Genomic DNA, 19753 nt, shown 5'->3' with positions numbered 1-19753 from the left:
AGTGGGACTAATTCATATTTGCTGCCCTTAGATTCATTCCCTCAGCCGTTGAATTAAACTCGACGTTGGTGCTGGAACTCCACAAGAGAGAAGCAGGCCCTTGTCTCTCACCCTGAACTGAATGAAAATAAGTAGAAGAATTTTTTTAAACAAGACCAAAAATTGGCCGCGGGGGGAGTGGGATATATGCATGGAAGGGAAAGATTTGGGGGACAAAGTTTTAAAACTCAAAAGAAGTCAAAATGTTTCTGGTTTAGAAGGTACCTAATGGTCATTAAATTGTGACCCAGTGAAAATTGAGTTTCAAATTCTGCCTGCAAAAGTTTAGAATCTTAGGCATTACTCAAAGCTGTTTTAACTCATTTCTTCTTTAGCTCCTTGCTAGTGGTGAATGTGTATAGGATCCAGCTCTTTCTTTCTTGTATGAATTGGCCTTATCTTGGGGTTCATTTTGTGCCTCCTTTTGTGTTACCTCTTTGCTCCATCTCCCTCATGTTATCTTGTCATTTAGTATCTTTGAAAGCTTCTTTACAAATTTCAAAATGAAGATACCCTTTATGGATGTTGTGGGTTCAGACTGGGCTCTTTCAGTAAAGAGTCATGGATATAGCTGAGGATCTCATCTCATAAAGTCAATTACTTTCAAAAAAAAAAAGAACTGGTCTTTCGATTGTCAGAGGGGAAACCAATTCTTTCCTTCATCTTAACCGTGCCTATGAAAAGAAACCACATTGGTGAGACCCGGAGTTTTTCACCTCAGGAAGATATTTGAAGGAATAACAGTAGGTAAAAATATAGACTTTACTCAGATAGACCTGAGTTCAAATTCCCACTTTTCTACCTCCTGTGTAGGGTGTTTAAAAATGAGGCTCTTGATTCAATAAGGGTTGAATCCTGGCGCTGTCTCTTCCTGGCTGTGAGACTTAGATCAACTTATTAACCTCTCTGGGCTTTGCTTCCTCAACGGTGAAATGGGCAACATGAGTAGACACAGTCAGAAGGATTAAATAAGGTGATATATGTCAAGTGCAGAGCCTGTAAAAGCCACCTGAGATGAGAACAGCCACAAACTTTGAGAAAAGTGTATTTGGCTGCAACTTTGACATCACCATATTTTTGTTTTAACTTTTATTGTATTTTATCTCATGCGTAATAAATATTTGTTGTAGGAAAATTGGAAAGCATAGATAACTGAAAAAAAAGAGAAAGAGAGAGATTGTTTAATCACTTAGAGAACCATCTGATTGAAAAAATGACTAAATGGTTAAATTCTTTCAGACTTAATCAGGAAACATCAGGTAACATTACAATGCTCCTCACAGGCTTCATTTCCACCTTGAGGAGTCATCTGCCTGCTCTCTCTCACGAAAGTGAGTTAAGAAGGCTATGGGAAAATTGATTTCCAGGAGATAAATCAGGAGAAAGGATCCTGAGAAGATTTCAGAGGAGATAAACTTTTTGTTTGTTTGTTTTCACAAATGAAGAAATGTTGCAAATTCCAGGCAGGGTATTGTTTCCTGCCAGATCATTTTTGGAAGAGGCAACAAGGCTAAGCCAGACTTTCTCCTGGAAAGATAACAGGCCCTGGAGGATCCCTGCTGGGTGAGTTTCAGTAAACATGATAAATCAATACTGTTTTTACTGTTAACTCCCAATGACTGAATCGGAAAGGGCTGATGAAGTAATAACTCTTCTTATAAGTTGCCTCCTTTTTTCCCTTGAGTAGCGGAAAATTTTTGGCTAGCTCTGTGGTCTTCACTATCAAAATATCTGAGCAACTATTTTTCAACAGCTCTCCTAAAACCTATGTGTTAATAATGTTTGTCTGTAATATTTAACATGATGCTTCCTTATATTTGGAATATTAACAGCATCACTGCAATTTTTTTTGGATGCTCTGTTTGTGCTTAAGTCCTGCAAACCCCATTTTAAAATTAGTAAAACTGAACCTTAGGGAGATTAAGTCAATTGCTCAGGGTCACAGAGTTAATGAGTAGTGGAAATGGAGTTTAAACACGGATCTACCACAGTCCAAAAGCCATGTTCTATTTAGTACAACATGTTATGCCTTATTGTGTGTGTACACACACAAACCCATACACACTCCATATCACTCACTGCAACACAATCAAAGCAGCTTCTGATAAAGGAAGATGTGTATAATCATGGAAACATTTGAGTGCACAAATATGCTTTGCATGGGATTCTTTTGGAATGGAACACTATGGCTCTAGACCTATAATTACATTGGGAGCTTCCCTAGTATCCATCTGGCACAGTTAATAATTTTAATAAGTTAATAAAATACATTGATAGTCAAGAATCTTTGCATGTATGAATATTTTATTTGCATAGCCCAGAAAAAAACACCTATGAGTTCTTAACATGCTTTGAGATGATTTCTGTAGGACCTGTAGTCTTAACACGTTGGAGGAGATGACCACAATGAGAACCTCCAACATCAGAGTGTGGGCACAGGGCCTGGCTGGAGAGGGAGGGAGAATAAGGTTGAAGTGAAAAGATGACACAAAATTGTTTTCAATGACTAAAAGTTAAACTTTATAGAGTCTTCATTCCCTTAAAAATGTAAGGAATGTCAAAAGGGAACTTCTAGAACCACATGAAATTTATTTCGTCTTGCCCTGTGTCCTCTCTGCATTGAACTTCTATGAGATTGGGATTGGAGAAAAAGCTGTATTAATCAGCGGAGATGAAGGCAGAGGGGGCCCTAATGTTTATCCAGCTCCCACTAAGCGCCAAGCGCTCGTCTAGGTGTTTTATATATCAAATCCCTTCCCAGCAACCCTGCAAAGTAGATATTATTATCCTCATCTTCCAGTTAAGAAGCTGAGGCTCAGATAAATTGAATAGCTTGACTAATCTATGCCATCTATTAAGTAACAGAGTTAGAATACCAGGCCAATGCCAAAGCCTTTCTACTGCATTAGGAAAAGAAGAAATAGGTTCTGAACTTAACTTCCCCAATGTCATAGCCTTGGTGAGATTTAGTTTTAACTCTGTCCACTTTACTAATATCTGAGGTGTGACTATGTATAACATTCTCTTTTTTTGAGGAAGATTGGCCCTGAGATAACATCTGTTGCCAATCTTCCTCTTTTTGCTTGAGGAAGACTGTCACTGAGCCAACATCTGTGTATCACATTCTTCGGGTAAGAATAGTCATTTATCATTTCGAATTCCAGACAAACTCTCAAAACATATTCCAGCACACACCTTAGGAGTAAAAGAAGGTTCACACAATAATAGTAAAACTGCCTTTCTCTGAATTCGTGAGACAGAGCCTTCCTTACATTTCTCCATAGAGTTTTGCAAATGTCTAGGGTGTTTGTGATACCCACACTGTGAATTGTCTGATGACACTAGGTGTCTGCCATTGTCCTTCTCTTTTGCTCTAGCTCATTGTGATGGTGTCTTTGGGTCTTTATAATATCAAAAGAGGCTGCCTGTCTCCAGTGCCCACCACATGGGCCTTCATTGCTGCTGATGCTCCAAGCAATCATCTTCCAATGCCACCTGTGCCATTCTCTGTTTCTGCCCAAGTTGCCAATACTCATGCTGCTGACATATTGAGACCCCAAAGGCCAGTGAAGCAATTGGTACGAAAAAGTGGAAAACAAACTTTGTTTACTTGTTCATATTGCATGCCCATGGGGTCTGGGCTAGAGGACGATCAGAGTGACAGGCTCAGGTATACTTAGGACCCAGCGCTCCTCAACACAACCCACCACTCTCGAACCAAGTTGTCTGTGACTGCTTTGTCTTTCTTTAGGATGTGGTCTTTCTTAGGAGGGACCTCATTCCTTTTCATAAAGACTAGCCCTAGATATTTGAGACCCTAAAGATGATCTCAGTTTGGGGCCCACCTGGGATCCCTACAGTATACATCTGTATGCGGAAAAAGTGGTCCAGGGAATTTATGGGTTTGTTCAATCTTCTCAAGCTTCTCAGTAGCACAGATGCAACCAGAGTTTTGGTATCCTGACTCCTAATTCAGAAAAGTTTTCTTTTGTTCATTAATGTATACATTCAATAAATATGTACTGAGGGCTGTTTTATGCCAGCCACACAATGTATACGACATGTGCTGGACCGTTAGAGCTCACACTGTAATGGGGTAATAAGTCCCTTCCTAATGGTGTGATCAGTCCTCTGTAGGGTGAACCTCAAGGTCCACCATGAGTTTATAGGAGGGTTTCCAAAACTAGTAGGGTGGGACTCGGGAGGGCAGGCATTTTTGACCAAATGCATCAGAAGACGGGTAAACTCTGAGCTTTCTTGCCAATAAGTTTATATTTTTTCTTTAGAAGTTAAATCCATTTTCTGTTTCTTGATAATAACATAGAACTTTAAAAACTTCAACTTCATAACATACAAGTTCTCTTGTGAATTTACTAGAATGAGGGAAAGAGGACGAGAGTTTAATTTATGAGAAGGGTGGAATTGGAAGCAAGATTGAGATTTCAAATAAGTTAGGCAAAACTAACGTAAAATAACCCTCAGGAGTGGATCCAGTTTTTCTGAGGCCTGAAATATATATAACATGGGGTATACTTTTTAAGAAAAGTAAGGCCAAAAAATCTTACTTTTGTAATTTTTTCAAAGATATATGACTATATGAACACATTGAAATTTGAGAAGGGGTCTTGTGAAAATGAAGTGTTCTGAAATTTAAGCTTCATGATAAACCCTTTTTGAATGATACTGTTTCAGACAGAGTACCAACAACAATAATAAAATCACTCAAACCATGGGCTGAAAGCACTCGAACTCCGTATTTTCTTAATGTCAAAACTTACCCTAGTTTAGTGGTCTGGGGGAGTTTGGAGAAGGGAAAGAGAGAGGGGAAAGCAGTAAAGATTTGTTTTTCTGATGTGCATGTGTGTGTGTGTTTACTTATAACTGTAATCCAACAGAAGAATTTTTCATGGTCAGTTTTAATAAACTGTGCTGTAGGAAGGTTTCAACACCTTCTTAGCAAACAATGGCCAAATAAACCTGAAGTGAACAGCCAAAGAGGACGTGGTCTTTCAGCACTTCTGTCTAAAAACACTGCAGAGGAACTTCCTGGATTAAGGTACATGAACAAATAAATCTGCCAGTGGAGACGCAAGTTCTCTGTGTTTCTCACAAGTGTTTCATTTGGAACACAGCTCTTCAAGTGTGGACTGGGGAGTGGAGCGTGAGAGAGGAGGGGGCAGCGGGGGGGAGGATGGGATCAGGAAAGCAGTGAATTGTTAAACTGGCTCTGCAGAAAAAAAAGAAAAAGCCCTGATGTATATGCCAATTTCTGTGGTATAAATACTCTTACTGTGGCTGATTTTGATCAACTGATCCGACATCGCTAATGTGGAGTTGGGAAGACATGTGCACAATCAGTTCTTGCTAGTCGGTGAGATCCACTCCAGAAGAGTGATCCCTGGATGCAGACTTTCTTAGGCCTGGTGGATGCTTCCTTGTGGAGCTCCCAGAACAGACCTTTTGTTTAAAACGCATCTCCGTTGTGAAAAGCAGGTGTTTTTCTCTGCCATTAGCACCTGCAATAACATGCAGAGCATGGATTTCAGGTCCCACATGCTCTTGAGTTAATTTTCCTGGGTTAAAGGAGATTCAGCCCCTCGTGAGTGGGGCTGGCCAGGGTTCTGTGAATTCCAGATGGGATCCTGGCATCTTCCTCATCAAGTTCTGCTCTTAGCAGCTGCAGCCTTCAGAAGTAGAGGCTTCGGAGGGAGAGGTTCAAGCATAGGGAAAAGCACAGAAATGACAATAACTGTGCCACATTTACCAAGGCTGCTTAAAACATAGTTTAATTTTGGTAGAATATGGTTAAAGAAATGTTTCCAACACAAAATTTTGGTTGATTCATGGGTAGACATTATTATATGTAACTTGCAACATAAATGTTTTTAATAAATTGATGTGCACCTTCAGTCTCTTCCTCCCTCCCTTCCTTTCTTTCTTCCTTCCTTCCTTCGTTCCCTCTCTCCCTCCTTCCTTCCTTCCCTCTCTCCCTCCTTCCTTCCTTTGCTCTCTCCCTCCTTCCTTCCTTTCTTCGTGTTGAATAATTACAAGGTTCTGCGCTAGTTGCTGGAGTAAAACAATGAATAAGACAAATAGGACATGGTGTCAACACTGAAGGAGCTCATGGTCGAGAAGAAGGAGGCATAGACACACTAGCTGAAGAACTGTTTCAGGGGCTGAAATCGAAGGCTGGCTGGGCACAAAGCAGGAAGAGAGTCTAAATTCTGGCTGGAATAAGGGGACAAAGAAGGGAAACCAAAGCAGAATTTGTAGAATCACAACATAGAAACTTAAGACATGAGAACCCTGGGGACCAGGAATGCAGACAGTGTGAGAACGGTGTGAGAAGCAACAAGTGGAAGTCCATCGACTGGGGAAGGCAGTGCAAGGACTTCAGCCTGCCTGCAAGTTTGGGGACGAGAACTGGAAAGGGCACCCTGTGTGTGAAGATGCCGGGAGAAATCTTATCATGGAAAATCTTGAAGAACATGCCAGAGTGTTGATATTTTATCTTGTCAGCATTGAGAAGCTGTTTGTGGGTTTTTAACTGGGGAGAGATATGATCATTTCTGGATTTTGTTTTGTTTTGAAGGATCGCTCTAAGGGTGCCACGTGAAGAATGGATTGGAAGATAAGCTGGGGCAATGAAGGCAGATAGAAGAATAGAGTAACGGGCTTTGATGATGCTATTGACCTTGGGGTCATCTTAATAAGGATGAACAAAGCAAGGGAAGGAACTCAGAAATTTTAAGGAGATAGAATTGTCTGGACTTTGTCATCATTTGGATGTAGGGTGAAGGAATGGTTTAATTTGCCTCCCACGTATATTTTCAGGGCTGAGGAGCAGGGCAGGTACTTACTGAACAGTGATGGAGGGGACATCAGTAGAGGTCAGAATTGGAAGAAAGATAACTAAACCCTGGGAAACTTAAAGAACAAAGTACAATGACAACAAGGATTACGTTATAAAGTACTTTGAGATATCTAGGATTTAAGGCATGATAAAAAAATGACATCATATATTTTTGCAGCAATTATTAATTTACAAAATACCTATGTACGTGATCTCACTTTGATCTTGACCCTTACGTGCACTCTATGAGAGAGGAAGGAATGGCTATAAAGCGAGTGTTACAAAGTATAGTAAATGGAATTCAGAGTGACTGAGCGGCATGGTCAAGATCATACAGCTGCAGCAGAGGGAGAGCAAAGAATCAAATTGTGTACCTCAGTCGCAGTGCAAGAATGTAAGGACAGGCCAAACATCCTGTAGAGCTTAATTTTCTTTTTCCTCTAGAGACATTCTTGCCATTGGCATTGTGTAAGATACCTCTGGTATCTGGTTTGGTTGGGCAGTTTCTCCAACAGGTCTCCACGTCACATCAATGGAATCTTGAAGGTCTTATTTCAGTTGCCTAAAATATGTCCAAGCCAGTAAGGCCTTGACATTTCTAGAGTGCAAATGATCCATTACCTTAGAGGGTTCTGAAGTGTTGGCCATCCCATTCGTCATCGGAAGACCTGAAGCTGAAGTGGAAGAGGCAAATATATTGTTATCTTTTCCTTTCTGTGGGAAACGGAAAGCAAAATACAGAAAACCTGCCATTTCCCTTAGGTCAAGTGACAGATACTGACCCTTGACACTGGATGCAGAAAGCTCCAAAATAAACACAGAATGCTATAAGCCTGAAGAAAAGAAGCCAAATCAGGAACATCAAACTTTCTGTTGCCTAGAAAAGGACAGCTTTTTCTACTACTCTAAATAGGACTCTGGAAGAAAAAATTAAGTTACTGAAAACTCAATTATAAATGAAAGAGCGAAGAATGTAATACGCTTTGCAGCTTCTCAGAAGATGCGATGCGATTGGAAGATCTGTGTAAATGTTAGCGCAGCTTTTGTAAATTCTACCCACATACGTCTTCCTACTATGCTTACTGTGCTCTTTGCTCATTGGTTATAGTTGAGGGAAATGTCTCCTCACATATCTTTTAAGCAAGTGGACAAAAATATATCATGATTCTTCTCTCTTCTCAGAACAGGGAAAAATACTCTGACTTGTTTACATGGTTAAGCTTAGCCTTGTAAGTAGATGCTGCCATTCAACACATCTTTAATTTCAAACTGAAGTTAAAAAGTAATGGATTCCAGAAAAATTAACAGCATTTGATGCTACTGATGTCCGCTCCTCCTTCTGAAAATGCTTTTTTCTTTTGGTGTCCACGACACCCTATTCTGGTTTTCTTCCTATCTTGCAGAGTGCACCTTATAAAAACCCTTCGGTGGGTTCTTCTCCTCTTCCTGATGTCAGTTTCAAGTCTCACAATTCAGGTTTTCTCTCCTTTCTTCCTTACTCATATCTCAGGTGATTTTATACAATCCCATGCTTTAAATAGCCTCTCTATCCTAATGAATATCAAAATTACATCACTGGTCCTGATCTTTCCTGTAAAATCTATATTGGTATAACCAACAGCCAACTTGACATCTCCACTGAGATATTTCGTGGCATCTTAAACTCAGCATGTCCAAACAAACTCTTGCTTGCCCACTCACTCCTCTCCCCAAGCTTACACCCTCTCACACCACCATCCGCCCACCCCCATCTCTGCAAGCAGCATTACCATATCACCATTCTTCCAGCTGTTTAGGGCAAAACCCCAGGGATTATCCTCTTGATTCATCTATTTCTCTAACATCCCACATCCAATCCATTAGCAAACCCTCTCTGCTCTACCTCCACAGTACATTCCAAAGCCAACTGCTTCTCATTAGCTTTATCATTTGTCACAAGGATTGTTGTAATCACCTTCCAATTTGTCTCTCTGCTTCCTGTCTGGTTTCCCTAAGTCTATCATCCCTCCACCCAACAAAGTTATCTTTTTAAAGTTTAAATGAAATCCTGTGATCCTCTCGGAATAAAATCTGTACTCTGTGTCGTGATCTTCAAAGTTCTGCGTGATCTGGCCTCTGCCTTCTCCTCTGATCTTATCCATCTAACACCGCACTTTGCTTGCTCTGCTCTGCACACCCTCACTTTCTTGCAGTTTCCTGTGTATCCTAGCACTTCCTACTTCAGGGCCCTGGGCAAGCTCTTCCTCTCCTTGAAATTTTCTTCCTGCAGTTCTTTGCATGGCTCAACTATTATCTTCCCTCAAGTTTTGAGCTAAATGTTACTTCCTCAAAGAGGCATTTTCTCACCACCCAGCCTTTTCGCTCTGTATATTGTGCTACATTTTTCTTGAAAACACTATCACTACAAAAATTATATTCATAAATTTTCATTAGTTTACTGTTTTTGTTGTTTCTTTCCTCCAATGTTAGTAAGGACCATGTCTCTTTTGTATCACCTACGTATCCTCAATACCCAAAAAAGTGCCTGACACATATAAACATTATATAACACTATATAAACACTTTAAAATTCAACCCCCTATTAAATAATGCTTTTTTTCACTTCCAATTTGAGTAAAATAAGCATTGTGCATGCACACATGTGTGTATGTTCCCTCAAGCTAAAATGTGAAAATTATTGATCTCAACATTTGCAGCAACCCGAGAACTAACATCATAAGTTTGGAGAAAATACCTCTTCCAAATGTTGGCTGGATGACATCAACATCTACTACTGCTGCTCTCAATATTAGCAAGTGAAGTATGGAACAACTTTCTCCAGAATATTCTGATAAAGCAGATATTGGCATTACCTGATATGCTTGGGTATATCCCTTTATTTTCCCATTCAATAAAGAGCGACTAGGTGCCTACGATATGCCAAACCCTGTGACAAAAGCAAAGACGTGGTTGAAAACACAGGCAAACTCATGCCCTCATGCTGCTAAGAGGGAAGCCAGATATTGAAGAAATAGTCACAAAGAGGTAGAAAAATGTGAGAATCATAGGACACTATAGGAAACTATCATGCCTATATTAAGAGACAGTCAAATGCAGCTTACGGAGAAAATATGGCTAAATCCAGGCCCATCACTGGTTTATGGCCATCTTTGGGCTTGAATCTCAATCTGCTATTTATCAATTTTTTGCTCTAATTAAGGTGACGTACATCCTGGTTTGGCCACAACAGTAGTGGTTTATCCTTTCACTGTAATTGTTAATGTCTCCCTCCTCTCACTCTCAGATGCGTCCTGGTTTGGATAACACGGCATCCTAGTCCTCTCACTCTGCCTATAGGTGAAAGCTAGAAGGTACTGCCACATTCATCGGTTTTGCCAGAAAACCAGTCTTATCTTTTGTATGAAAATTGTCATATCTGAGGTCATTTGATTATAACAATAGTTATTTTGCCTAGAAATCAATCCTGGAGAATCCAGCCGCTGATGAGATGAGAGAACACCAACCAAAAGGATTTTAATTGGATGGGGATTAATTGATCTTCTTTCCAGGAGTTCCGAGCTTGAGATCCACAAAGAGAAGCAGAAGTAGTCGCAGTAAAAGCAGAGGGAGTCAGGAGAATGGCAGGGACAGCAAAATACAGCAAATAAAGTACAGACAATAAAGCCACAATGGAAACACTTCCAAGGAACAAAGTGCCCAGATTATGCGGGCTGCTGTTCTATCATGAACATCAAAGAATATTTTATTACTTTTAGAAGCTTACTGCTCAGTTACTAACATTTTCCTTCATTTCCTTATTTCCTTATATTTCTCACAAACTGGAAATAGGTGGTATATTTATAATACATGTATCCTCTCTCTTTCAATGCCTCTCTGTATTAGGCAGATTGGGGACCACCCAGGTCTCCACGTGTTATATTCTAGAGTTCAAGACACGTTCTACAATACATACAGTATAGGTTAAGGAATAGCCATTACTGGAAAAATTGACACAAGACAATGTCAGCTCGGGTCCACTTAATCCTCACCTTACCCCATAACAGGCCAGGCCAGGTCACTGCTGGGCCTGAAAGGCAGGTCTGCATTTCAGCACATGAGTCTCTTTCGCCTGCAGGTCTCTACAGTGTAGACAAGCTGCTGAGAAAGCAACTTGGTCCATGGGGCACACACAGGCTTCTCAGAGCCAGGCATTCTGAATTTCAGGTGGCAGCTGTTGTCTAGGAATGTTGACCATCCAGAACCTAGAGACCTTGGGGACAAGGGAATATTCCATTCCACCCTGGCAAGGGAGGGCCCTGGTCCCATAAGAATCTGAGCTTGGGTTCAAGTCCTCCCCCTGGGAGAAGGGGATAGAGCAGACACAGCTGACTCATTGTCCAGGTAACACAAAATGACCTTCCATGGTCTGCTCATCTGCTCATTGCAATGGGTGCTGGCTAAATATCTGCTCTGATTATGTATCTGTATACCAAACCCTGAGAGAGAACTTATGCTGCTGATTTGACCTCCTCTAGGAATGCAGTTTTTTCTCTCAGTGCTCCTTCCTCATTAAATTTTCTTTGGATGTTGTCTATACTGGCAATATGCACTCTGATATATTGGCGAAAACTCAATCACGTTACATAGTTTGATGGTTCAACTACTTTGGGAATTGGCACAAAAGGAATTCTCCACAGCATTGAACTGTTTTGAGCACTCGTCTTCATTTCACCATTTCATGAACTATTTCTTATGAGATCTTTTTTATTTCTTTTTTTTTGACAAGGAAGATTAGCCCTGAGCTAACATCTATTGCCAATCTTCCTCTTGGATTTTTTTTTTTCCACCTGAGGAAGGTTGCCACTGAGCTAACATCTGTGGCAATCTCCCTCTATTTTGTTTGCGGGACACCACCACAGCATGGCTTGACAAGAGAGGTGTAGGTCTGTGCCCAGGATTCTGCTAACCTTAGGCTGCTGAAGTTGAGTGCAAGAACTTAACCACTATGCCACCAGGCTGGCATCATGACGTCATTTTTCAAAATTTCTTTTAAAGTTTGAAACATTACAGAAGCTGTTCAAGTCCCCTTTTTATCTACTTTCTAGTCTCATTTCCAAACCCCCATTCCTAAAGCAACCACTATCCTGAATTTGGCACTGATATTTGCAGTGCATTTTTAAATATATATATTTTTTACATATCTATTTACCCAATAACAATATAAAGTAAATTGTTGTACTATTAAAATTTATATAAATGGTATCATACTCTGTGTATCAATCTGTAATTTGCCTTTTCTACTCTTTTTAAAATTTGGATTGTATATTATGCATGTTAGTAAAGTTAAAGAAAATCAATGAAGTGAGCACTCATGTGCCCACCATCCAACTTATTGAATTTCAATATGACCATCCTTTAGAAGCTGCCTATGTGCACCCAACTGATCTTACCCACTCCCTTTCATCTGGAGGTAACAACTACCATGAATTTTACATTAAAAATTCTCTTACTTTTTCTCAAAACTTGCATCATATATGACAAAACTTCTACAAACACATTAATTACTTCTGCTTGCTTTTGCACTTAGTATAAATGAAGTTATACAAAATGCATTCTGTTTTAGAGATTGATGTATGCTGATGCATGCAGCTGTCATTCACTCATTTTTAACAATATGGTGTAAAGAACTATCTATGTTGATTCACTGATATAGTTGATTCATGGTAAATTGTGTGTGTTTAATGCAATCTTTGTCATTTAATAGGAAAATTTAATTCATTTACATTTGCTGTTATCACTGATTCAAATGTGCAGTACTATACTAGAATATAGTGGAATATTGGGGAAAAATTCCAATAAAAAATATTTATAAATGTGAGATTAAATATATAAGATATATTTGCAAAGTAAGAATTGTACAAATAAGGGAATCACTAGTGACTGCCACATAATAGGCTCAGGGGCAGGTTTCCTAGGCGCGGTTCATCAGTGCTTTCAACGTCATTTCTGGATCATAGCGTATGACCCCGTCCCTCTGAGGGCGTGAGAACACCATCCCCTACAGGCACCTGGGCGATGAGGCTTCAACTCCCTCTCACACTCTTCCTTTGAGTTCTCTCTTAAGTTTTGGTATCTGAAGATTTGCCATTCTTAGGTTTTGGGGGGTTTTTTGAGGAAGATTAGCCCTGAGCTAACATCTGCTGCCAATCGGCCTCCTTTTTGCTGAAGAAGACTGGTCCTGACCTAAAGTCCGTGCCCATCTTCCTCTACTTTACATGTGGGACACCCACCACAGCATGGGCTGCCAAGCAGTGCCATGTCCGCACCCGGGATCTGAACTGGCAAACCCCGGGCCACTGAAGCAGAACGTGCAAACTTAACCGCTGCGCCACCGGGCCGGCACCCTGCCATTCTTAGTTTTGATTATGTAGTTGAAAGACTTCACACATACTGACTATACATCATTAGGGAAAGAATTATTTATTCGGCATTTCTACATGTTCAAAGTAGAACAAGAAGTCTTCCATAGCTGCCCAGTCTGCAGTAATAGTGAGATATCTGATGTGATCTTTACACAGACTGGGCTTTATTAAGTAGAAAATGCTACATCAAAATGAATTAACTAGTTTCTATGTGGTATTTAAAATTTTTAAATTTTTAAAAAACTGTTATCACTTTTGATTAACCTCTAAATAAGCAAAAATATTCTTGGAGATTTAAAAAAATATATTTATATGTAAAATATATACCATATATATTATGTCCCAATATGATATATACGAAAATAGCATGTGCAATAGAGTGTATTACATGTAATATGCACATATTACATACAACAGCCACATATTATTTATAACAAATAATGCACATTATGTTATATATCATAAAATTATTAAATAACAACACAAATGCTATTAGAGCTAATTTTCATGTATCATTTTTGTTACCCTAAAGTGCCCAAAGACTAAAGGAATATATTTCTATCAACATCTAAACACTACAGAAAAATATAAACCCAAAACTGTTTTCTCTCCTTCTATAAATTTTTTTCAAAATAAAGATAAGATAAAGACAAATTGAGCTCAGAAATAAATTTAAATTAAATTTCTTATTCTTTTATTTCTATTCAGTTTTAATAACTCTACTTCCAGGCTGAATTAGTCACTCAGAACAGTCACCTCACATTCAGTAGAGCTTTAACAAGAGTTTATGATACAGATGTTATTCACATCGTCCTCAACTGACCATCAGACTCACTTTAAAAGTGAGTAAAAGGAAAAGTATTACAAAACAGAGGAGGAATAAGGAGTCCTCCACGTGGCATGATGTGAGCAGGACTGCTAAAAGACATATTTTCTCAAAAATATCTCCCTTTTGTAAATCTGGGCCCTAAGATGCCATTATTGCAAATTCAAGGCTTTTGGTTAAAGTTTTCTGACGCATCAGATAATTTTAAAGTTAAAATCTGTAAACTCTTAGTTAGCCATTAACATCTTAAAGTGAATTAGTACGGAAAGCTTCTCAAAGCTCATTATTTGTAGTATACTAGCATCAACATGCTTTTTAAAAAGAGTTTAAGTTCCTCAAAAAATTAAACGTAGAGTTCTCTGATTCAGCAATTTCACTTCTAGGTATATACCCAAAAGAAATGAAAATAAGTATTCAAACAAAAATTTGTACACAAAATGTTCGTAGCAGCACTATTCACAATAGCCAAAAGTTGAAATCTGCCCAAATGTCCATCAACTGATGAATAGATAGACAAAAGTGGTATATCCATATTATTTAGCCATGAAAGGGAATGAAGTACTGATGCACGCTACAACCTGATTGAACCTAAATGAAAGAAGTGAGACCCAGAAGGTCATGTATTATGTTATATGATTACATCTATATGAAAGATCCAGAATGGGTCAATCCGTAGAGACAGAAAGCAGTGTAGCGGTTACTAGGGGCCAGGAGGAGGGGCAATGGGAAGTGACCGCTTACTGGGTACAGGATTTCCTTTTGGAGTGATTAAAATGCTGTGGAGCTAGATAGAGGTGGTGGTTGCGCAACACTGTCCATGTACTAAATGCCACTGAATTGTACACTTTGAAATGATTAATTGTATGTTATGTAAGCACTTTAAGGACTCTGAGAACCCCTGCAGCAACTTAGATTTGTTTAACTCAGAGTTTCTCAAATGCCTTGGATCACAGAAACCTTGGTGCTTTGTATGTGTATGTGTGTGTTTGGGGTCACGTTCACAGAGAGATAAAACAAAGGTAAAAGCAGATGCATCTTAATAAGAATCAGTGAGGAAGGAAAAAAGAGATACCAGTAGGGAACCCTTAAATATCAAGGACAGAGCAGGAGAAAAAGAAAAAACATACAGAAATAAGTAGTGGATTGGTAACTAAAATTCAATTGCAAAGTAACATGGACAATATCAGTGAGGTGAGGATCAGAAGATTTGTACCCAAGTGGCTTGAGTCAGGTTCTCCAGGAAGCAGACTCTGAGATGGTTCTGGAGGAATCCCCTAGGGATCCACATCTGCAAGGGGTGAGGAACAAAGGATTGGGTGAAGGAAGAAGCTGGACTGTGGTGCAGGTCCAACAAGGACCTCAGCCAATCCCAGGGGAAGCTGTGGAGTTGCATTAGCCCTTCAGAGTTGTCCAGGCCCTGTACCTCTGCACCAGCTGGCCGTGGAATGCTGGTTGCCCCAAGGGTGTAAACTTGCTTGAAGAGGATAACTCTTGCAGAGAAACTTATCCACAAGTCATCAGAAGGAGAAAATCCTGGCAGCTGGGTGATCAAGTGTCTCAGTCCTGAAGTGGGAATCTAGATGTCACACCATAGCATCCACTATACGAGGCCACAATTTTCTGAAAAGTGGTCAACATCCCATATAGGTGATTCCAATAAAACCTCTTCCCACACTCACACACCTAAGGAATATCACCTTCAAGAAATCCACACTCAGTGATTCTGAGTGATTTCCTTCCTATCCACATCCTTTTTTTTTTGTTGGTACAGCAAGCATTTTCACTTTGTGAAAAAGAGGAAAAATACAAGTCCATTTTCTAGTAAAACATCTGCTATAGTAGGGTAGGCCACTAAGTTTCCATCAACGCTCCTCCAAAAAGAATGGTTACAAATTAATTATTCTCAAACTGAAATGATAATTTATTGCTGATATCCCCAGATGTTTCATAAATTTACATCAAATAATGCTGCTTGTTCCTTTTGGTCCCTGTCCCCTCCATTATGGTTCGCCTACCTTCTACACTGGAATCACTTCAAGAGAGGAAGGGTGAAGGTTAAAAATAGAGATTTAAGGGGCCCACCCCAGATGAACTAAACCAGAATTTCTGGGGTAGAAGCACAGCAATCCATCTTTTATATTTTATTATTCTTATGGATATTAACTTTAGAGAACTGCTATTAAAAATTCTTTAATCTACTCTAGTTTGAGCCAGATCATTAGGGAGTCGTGGGCTTATGGTCCATCACATTGGCCCCAGAAACTCTCCTTTTACTTAATTGCACTTTGGCCAGATACCAGAAGCCAATACTGTGGTGTATTGTATGAAACTCCTCTGTACAATTTGTGCCTACATTTACTGGTGAGATGATGTTTATAATGTTACGTTACATGGTATCCTCTCTATAAAGACTCAGGGGAGAAAATTCTGTTCTCAGAATCAGATAGAATTGTTCATCTCTTGAGCAACTAGATGGTTTTAGCATTATAAATGGTGTGAATCACCCACCTGTAATGTTTCCTTCCTCTCATTGGCTAGCAGCAACTTAGAACCAAGTTTTTGGCACACCTCTTTCAAATATGCATGACTTCATAGTGTGTTTTTTGTGTCCTGACTCATCTCTGCTTATACTGGACTTTCCTGACTCATTTTCCCCATGTATTTGCTATTTTATATGTATCTTAATAAGTTGCTTTAAATCCTTTCTGGAATAAGGCTAGTTATAACAAATCAAATATATTCCAATTATTTAACAACTAGATAAGCATTCAACAAAAGACATCACTGAAATAACAGCTAAGAAGGTACCCCTGCCAGTATATTCAAAGTGCTTCTGCACAGAACTGCCATGTAAAGTAATTCTTATAGTGCTGTAACCAATTAATTGGATAGAATTTCAAATTTTGACACCAAGAACTGGTCTAATAACATTCTGTGACTTGGCACATCAGTGGGGCATAGCAGAAAATAATAGGCTCTGTGCATTTCCAAAGAATTATTGAGGAAGGAATTTAGAAAATGTCCCACAATTTTAATTCTCTTTCCTTTGCCCCTAATCTTGTTTGCTTATGCATGCTCAGGCATAACCATAATAGAAAGGTTACAGAACCCCAAGAGTTGATTAAAATATTTCTGGCTCTCTGAGCATTTACACAAAGCAAATTCCCTCTTTTCACTCAGTTGAAACGCATGTGTTACACTTTGCTATGGGCTGAGGAAATTTCCAATAAATGTTGGTGGCTGTGATTTAGTTCACCCTGAGAAAGTAAAAGTTCAACTAAAAATATCTAGAAGCTTGGAGTTAATACACTACAGATGAATTGGCATTTCATAGTGGGTATTAACTATAAGAGGACTTTATAGTTAGTGTTGGATGTTTCCTAGAATTATATAAAGTATCCGAGTCCACCAGAAATGAGCTCATACCTCTAATGACTCAGGAGTTAATGAATGAATCATAAAACAGCTCCCTTCCCCCACTTTTACTGAAGCAATCTTGGGAAAGATGGAAACAGCACAGGCCTCTGTTTCTGATAACAGATATGAGAAAGAAAGATGGAGCCCTGGATAATCTTTGGGGCTGTTAGAATCAGCCCCCTGTGGCAATGGTGGCTAACATATTGCATAGTAAGGTAGGCTCTGCAATTAAATTGCTTGGAGTTACAGCCATAAACAATGATAAAATCATCCCATTCACAACAACATGGATGGACCTTGAGGGTATTACGTTAAGCGAAATAAGCCAGATGAAGAAAGACAAACTCTGTATGATTCCACTCATACGTGGAAGACGAACAAACACATGGACAAAGAGAACAGATCAGTGGTTACCAGGGGGAAGAGGGCGGGGTTAGGGCACAAAGGGTGAAGGGGTGCACCTATAAGATGACTGACAAATAATAATGCACAACCGAAATATCACAATGTTGTAAACTATGACAACCTCAGTAAAAATTTTTTTTTTAAAAATTGCTTGGAGTTAAACCCTGACTCTAATATATGTTAGTGGGCAACATTGAGATATACAACTTAGTCCTTCTGTGCCTCAAGTTCTCAATCTGCACAGTAAGGATAATAATACTATGTCAGAGTTGTTTAGAAGATTAAATGAGTTAATCTATAGAGAGCTCTTGGACCTAGACGATAATACAAGTTTAATAAACTTTATCCTTGATTTTAATTCCTTTGTGGATGATGCCTTGAGACACAGATTTACCTGCTTTCTTTTTTTTTTTCTTCTTCTTCTCCCCAAGGCCCCCCAGTATATAGTTGTATATTCTAGTTACAGGTCCTTCTAGTTCTGCTATGTGGGACACCGCCTCAGCATGGCTTGATGAACGGTGCTAGGTCTGCGTCCAGAATCTGAATCGGTGAAACCCTGGGCAGCCAAAGCGAAGCCCATGAACTTAACCACTCGGCCATGAGGCTGGACCCGACAAAGGTGATTTTAGGGAACAACTATTTAGAATCATTTGAAATAGCTATCGGAGATATCAGAAAGCCACCACCATTTGGAAATTGCTATTGGAGACGTCAGAAAGCTAGACCTTATAGGACCAGCTTCATATAAAGGGAAGTGTCAAGGAGTGCCCCAGGTTTCTGGTTTGCGGGAAAGGATAAATAGTAGTTTCATTCACCAATCGAAGGAAAAACTAGTTTGTAAGAAAGATCATGGATTCATCTTGAGCATGTTAAGCTTGAGACACCTGTGGGACAACCAAATGGAAAATGTATCTTAAAAGTTGTATTTAAATTTGAGAAGCTCAGAAGGTTAATTCCGGCTAGTAATACAGACTTGAGAGTCATCTGTATAGTAGATGGTTAAAGACAAGAGAGTGAATGAGATAGCACCGGCTCCGCTTTCCTTTTCTTATTGTGACCTAAGTGAGTAAGAGGATGTGGCTGGTAAAGGCAATATCCCAGAGGCTCTAGCTGTGACAGACCCTATATGACCACTCTGCGGGCTGAGGGCAGGGGTAGCTATCTCCTCACACATGCTGGGAAGGACTAATATGGAAATAGGAAGCATAGTGAAGACAGAACAAGTAGAAAAGGGATTCTATGGAGAGTCTGTGCATAAAGAAGAGTTTATTTCCAATGGAATGAGGTTCCACGGGTCACAACAGAAAGCCTAAGGTCAAGGTCAGGAGGGTAGGAAGGAAGCACACTGCAAAACTATATGAGAGAAGAGCTGGCCAGAGAGGCCCACATTATTATGGGTAGCTGAAGATGAGACATGAGTACCATGGTAGAATTCCCTGTTCCTGAGTCTTAGCAACTGTTAATTCTTTCGGAAAAGTGTTTTCTCAAATGATTTCTGGAGATAAGTCTTTTGCGTTGGTAAATCAGTGTCCTAAATCCAAGTATAGTAGTTGAGACCTGATCATTCCATAGACTGTGGTCCTGGACCACAGGCTTTAGCCCATGCTTAGCGCTTCAAGGGGAGCCAGGATGAGGAGTAATTCTGAGATGCCTAAGGATGTGGAAGCAGAGGCTGTTTGCAAGGGTGGATCCTACCTGACCAGCAAGCAATCTTCGATGGCTTGGAGGTATGTCTCTGGTAGGTAGCCATCAGCTATTTATGAGGATTCATTTAGATGAAAGTTTGGGAAACTGGAGCCCAAAGGGCCAAAT

At 39.6% G+C, this 19753-nt stretch overlaps 1 long non-coding RNA gene across 1 annotated transcript in view; it reads right to left on the bottom strand.

Moving 5' to 3' along the window:
- LOC139041420 (uncharacterized) overlaps positions 1–19753 on the bottom strand; it is a 33224-nt gene that overhangs the window by 6604 nt on the left and 6867 nt on the right. The window contains exon 2 of the long non-coding RNA XR_011496513.1: positions 7514–7566. This is a non-coding gene — a long non-coding RNA (uncharacterized lncRNA). The remainder of the gene's footprint in view (positions 1–7513; positions 7567–19753) is intronic.

This window comes from Equus asinus, chromosome 21 (assembly GCF_041296235.1).
Source record: "Equus asinus isolate D_3611 breed Donkey chromosome 21, EquAss-T2T_v2, whole genome shotgun sequence".
NCBI lineage: Eukaryota > Metazoa > Chordata > Mammalia > Perissodactyla > Equidae > Equus > Equus asinus.
This window is presented reverse-complemented; position numbering and strand designations above follow the sequence as displayed.